The sequence below is a fragment of the Melozone crissalis genome, unplaced genomic scaffold (genome assembly GCF_028551555.1).
Source record: "Melozone crissalis strain CALT ecotype California unplaced genomic scaffold, PUWL_Pcris_2 ptg000036l_1, whole genome shotgun sequence".
NCBI lineage: Eukaryota > Metazoa > Chordata > Aves > Passeriformes > Passerellidae > Melozone > Melozone crissalis.
In genome coordinates, this window is record NW_026535814.1 from 20,548,562 (window position 1) to 20,554,561 (window position 6,000).

Sequence of the window (6,000 nt, forward strand, 5' to 3'; positions counted from 1 at the left end):
AATTAATGGCTGTACCATATTCCAGCTTTCAGAACTCTCAGATCAGATATATTTGCAGGATTCAATGGGATATACAGGAATAGGAGGAATAAAATTTTGTTTCCTCACACAGAAAAGGCAGTAAAAAAAAAGTGAGAACAACGTTTTCACCCAGTGCCGAAGATCAAGGAGAAGTGGCAAGTTCAAACTGAGTATCTCAGGAGTGAGAACTCATAGAGAGTTTAATCCCGAGGAAACAAAGCAGATCAAAAGGCTCTGGCTTCAGAAATGCTGTAAATGTGCGTGCACAGGCTACTGAAGAGATCTGGTGCTTCTGAGCAGGGAGAAGATGAGATCCTACTGCTTCCAAGGGATATTGTTATCAACACAGCAGTGTCCAGTGTCACCTTCAGAAAACCTTGCTGCCTCCTTTTGCTCTGGTTGTGGAGCAGCACCCTGACCCCAGAGAAAAAACATTAAAACACAAAATACAATAAACAGTCAGCATATGGAGAGTGCTAATAGAGCACGCACTGGGAAAGCAAGATGATGCTTCCACTTTGCCACTAATGCCACAAATGACATTGTCATAGACACTGCCAGTTCTGCTCTGCTCAGCATTTCAGAAATAAAAGAAAGCTTTCTGTCAAGAACACAGTGATGATGATGATGGTGATGATGATGATGATGATGATGATGATGATGAAACCCAAATTCTTCAACCAGCATACAGAGGCACAACAGCAGCAGGGCAGATAAACAATCTGGTGGGTGCTCCGTGTGCTCCACTGACAAGGGGTGACACTCACAAGGCACTGCCTGGAAGTACAACTTGGATTGCAATCCATAGGAGAATCTGCAGTATTTGCTTTGCATCTCTACTTGTTTTGTGAGTTTGAGTCAGTTTGCATTAATGTGGATTTTCATCCCCTAGGGACAACCGGCATGAAGGAGATAAAGTAAGAGAAGTAAAGGAAGAAGCGAGATGGAGGCACAGCTAGTTTTTAGGAATATAGTGAACAACTCAGTATTTTAGGCATGTCACAGCCATTCTACAACCACACTGCAAAGCTGGCAGTTACAGCCTTGCCCAAATAGGCATCCACAATTTCCTTTCAGCCCTGCTGCCAAACACATCTTGAGGCTTCTAAATGTTTGGGTACCAGAGGGTGGAAACCCAGTGTAGCAATATCCTCCATGCAGGGACTTTTGTGAGAAGTTCATTTTGCTCCAAGGGATTTTCTGCAGACAGAAATCGTAGAGGGCAATAGCCTAATAGGATTTTTAAAAAGGACTGCTCAATGGAAATACCCACAGTTACAATAGAAGTAGGAGCTCTGGAGATAATTTTTGGAGAGATGTAGCCCCCTCCATCTTCAGAGTAGAAGGCAGTCATTAAACTGCTCATGTTTCCAGATGAACTTCCTTGCATGAGTTTCTTATTTCAAAACTGCCACATGCCCAAGATTAATGCCTTTTTCCTCAGAGGCCACGAGCAGCAGCCTTCCTCAGAAACGGTGCAGTGCAGTGACCTGACACTGAGGTATGAGACTGAAATAAATACAACTGCTTCTGCTTTTTGCCATAATCTGTGATCACACATGTGTCCAAAGCACTTCACCACATCCCACAGGAATTCAGGCCCTGGGGATGCAGAAGCCCTCTGTGCAGTTCTTGGCATGCCTGGCCAAGCAGAGGGGAGCAGGATGGCAGGCACTCAGGCAGTGCTAAAACTTCAGCAGCATCATCACAGCCTGAGGAGTGTGCTGAGAAACTTGAACTACAAACAATAAATTCCAAAACGCAATACTTCCCGAGCAATCAACTCCAAGGGTAGGAAGGAAACAATAAGACCAAGCCAGCTGCAGGTCAGTGTTATTGCAAGGGCATAAAAACTGCCTGAGGACCAGCATTGTTTTCTTTCAAGATGGGGAAAGGTTCCTTCTCCTGGGATTTCAGCATCCAAAAGTCTCCATTAAGGCTGGTGAAATCCAAGCCTCTGCAAACTCTTCAACATTGTAAAATTGGTTCAAACAACTAGTGAGAAAAATTTTCATACATTTTCTCTTTTTCTTCTGGGGTTTTCTCTGAAGTGGAATCTGCTCTTACAGGTAGATTTGAAGATGGAGGAGCACACTACTCCTAGCCACAAACAGAAAAGCTGAACACACATCAGAACAATCATATTTGCCAGAGAAGACAGGAGAAGGAAAATTCACAGTCAAAACTGGAACATTATTGCACCATATGCTTTCCAACAGCCAAGCACAACAGGGGCCCTGCACAATCCTTGCCTTACTGCACCCTGTTGTATTTCCACCTGGAAAGACATATGGCAGTGCCTAGGAGAGAAAATGTTCCTTTTTCTTTTTTTATTTTCCTAATGTTAATGTTATTTCCCAGCTTTAAAGGAACATTTGATTATGAAACATGCTCAGCCCAAGGATGAAAAAAGTCTTCCTATCTCTTCCCACTAGTGACAAAAACAGGTCCATTGGCCTATTGGTATTAGGACCAAATGAAAATTTGAAGTCATGGATACTACTTTGTCTCATGCATCACTGACAAAATTGTCTTCTCTGCAGAAACCTGGCGCCTCACAGTTATGGCAGAGATGCTAAAAATTGTCCTGGAAGTGTGACCTTACAAAAATAATCCTTCTGCTTATGAAATGAAAAACACTGCTTTGTAAAGAACTGACCAGGAGCAAACATTCAGCCCAGCAAGAGTCACTTTTATCCCTAATTACAGTCAGTCTTAAAATGCCATTTTTTACTGAGAGCACATTCAGCATTACAGGAACCTACTCATGGCTGCTGCTGGGTGAGGGAAGCAGTAATTATGTTTAAAGATGTAAGAATAAAAAACCACACAAAAAGCTCTTACAACTACCCTCTCATCACTGGGGTAAGTAGAAATATTTTAACAGTGATTTTGTTGTAGCAGTAATGCTTTTCACCTCCTTTCACAGTAGCTCTGAAAGAGGTATGTTGATCACTTCTGCTAGAAGAGGGCTATATTTAAAAGGAAAACCTGCATAAAGTTGATTATGACAAGTCTCACTTCCCCCTACCACCACTGGGTATGAGAGCAATATGGTGAAACTCTGTATTTATTTCACCAGCCTTGATTAATATAATTGTGAAGGGTTGTTCCACCTCCTTTAGTGAGGTTGCCCTTCCTCTGGCCACCCCAAACGTAGCCCTGTGACATCCTCTGCCTAAAAGGGGCACATCTGCCTTAGCAGACTGTGACCAGAGATTGCCCCAGGCAGCTGATCCAGCTGGGCTTCCAGGTGACTACTCCTCCATCAAAGATTTTAAAGTGGTCACAGTGGTTTTATCACTGAGTCACAGAATCATTCAGGTTGGCAAAGACCTCCAAGACCATGGAGTCCCAGCTGTGTCCAATGCCCACCTTGTCACCAGCCCAGAGATGCCCAGGCCTTCCTTGGACACCTCCAGGGACAGGGACTCCAACACCTCCCTGGGCATCTCCTTCCAATGTTCAACAACACTTTCCATGAAGGAATTCCTCCTGATGTCCAACCTGAGCCTGCCCTGGCCCAGCCTGAGGCCGTTCCCTCTGCTCCTGTCCCTGTTCCCTGGAGCACAGCCCGACCCCCCCGGCTGTCCCCTCCTGTCAGGAGCTGTGCAGAGCCACAGGGGCCCTCCTGAGCCTCCTTTGCTCCAGCGTCAGCCCCTTCCCAGCTCCCTCAGCCTCTTCTGGGGCTCAGCCCCTTCCCAGCTCCGTTCCCTGCCCTGGACACGCTCCAGCTCCCTCATGCCTTCCGTGAGCTGAGGGAACATGGCTGCTGGGCCTAGCTCAGGCTGGGAGCTTTCACTCCTAATCTCTTCATTTCCTGAAAAAAAAAGACTCACGAATTCCTTGGATACTTCCAGCCCTGTGCACGAGGGCTGCCCCGTGACTGCTCATTCCTGGGGGAGCATCCTGGATGCCTGCTGAGCCCTGATGGGCCTTGTTCAGAACAGGCTCCCTGCCCAACCATTTTGGCCCACACCACTCCTTTCAATCCATCATAGGATACATCCTGCTCCCAATAAACAGGTGTGACCTTCCCAGTGCAATTTGGCAGATGTTCCCAGTATACCAAAGGCTGAGTGGTGGCCCTTATTTAATACACTGCAGAAAACCTGCCTGCATCCTTCCTGAAGCAGAAAACCACTTAATTTCTTGTGCTTTCCCTTCTTTTCCACTGTCTTTTGAAACCAGAATTGAATGAACACTAAAATGTATGCCTTTTGAATCTTTGATAACATAGAACTACTTCTACATCCATTTCACTATATTGAATATTATAATTAACAATAATCATACATAATTGTAAAATATATTATAATAATAAATTATTTTAAGATAAGGAAGCATTGTTAATTTCATTCACAAGCAGGGACCTTTTGGCAAAGAAATTATGTAAATTTTCAGTAATGTCTTCCATTTATTTCCCAAATGTAGTGAGATGCCTTTTAATGAGGCCAGCCTTAAACTCTAAATAAGCTTGGATGAGTTACCTACTCATTCATTTGGTCCAGGCAGACAAGCAAGTGTGTTTCACTAGCACAAATGATCACACAGTCCATTTCAAATTTACACATAATTATCTTTGCTTAGCACTCTTTTTCTTACAGCTTTTCAAAAACAGTCATTTGGGGGCAAACTGCTTAAAATGACAAGAGCAATCCCACTGATTTAAGGAGAACTGAATAAATGCAGCCCTTTTCAAGATCATATATGCTGCTTTTATGTGTTAAAATTAATATCAGATATTCTTACACAGCATCCAGTGAAGGAGCAGAAATAATATCATGTGGCACATCCTTCTTGTCATTCAGTCACAACACATCAGAGGCAAGCAAGAAGCTGAAATGCCTTCCTGAAGTGCCTGTCCTCTTCATCCCTAAGTAAGGCCTCCAAGGAAGATATCCCTGTCAAATGCCTCATATTTTGTGAGGTGGACAAAGGTGATTCTGAAGTGAAGGCAAAATCCAAGGAAATTGCTTGACTGTAGCCAATGCATAATTAAAAAAAAAAAAGGTTCATCAAAAAAAACCCAGCAAAATAACTCACCAGCTTTTTGATTAATACCTTTAAAGGACTGGTGTGCTTTAAAGCCTCTTTAAAGCCTCTGGTAGGGAAAGAAAAGTTAAAGTCACACTCAATCTATAACTATATAACCTGATTATCAAGATTAATATAAGTTCCATGCTCAAAGGTTCAAACACACATGCTGCTTGAGGTAACAGATTTCCAAAAAAGAAAAACAATTAAAAAGACTATGGCAACAGATTAGGAAAACTTTCAGTGCTACCCTGGAAAAGTCCAAATGCTCAGGGTTTAAATTATCTGTTTTTCAAAGATTATTAGGCAAAACAACTTCAACTTACAACTAACACAATTTTCTTTTCCCACTCCTGAAAATCAAACATTTTAGACATTTTCTGCTTTGTTCTTTTACTGGCATCAGTTGTGCAGATTTTCTAACACTGTGTTGGTCAGGTACCTTTTTATTCCCATGAATTTATCCATCACAGGCTTTTATTCTCACAGAGGTGTTGTAAGGCAGAAGATTTACAATATTATTTTGGGTATTTTTGAGATAAATAATTTGAGTATTTTGAGAGACAGCACTTTCTTGATGAGAAACCTGCAGGATTGCTCCCCGACAGTATGTGAATTACCAGCTGAAGAGAAGCTGTTGCCCCCATCAGGTATCTTACAACAGTAAAATATTTTGTTGTAGATTGACTTAAGGTGTTATAAAATTATAAGTTTTTAGTTCTCAATCATCATTACTAGAAATACAAACAGGTAATATACTGAAATGTGGATAAGACCTTCTGTCTTCAGAGGATCCCTCAGAGCTGTTAGTGGTAGGTATAGAGAAATGCAATTGGCAAATAAAATAAATAGGCTGCAGATTGATCTTGACTAACTGCAGTGCTTAAATAATGCAAATGAGAAAATACTGCACGTGAGAAAATATTTTAGTCAATGCATTGA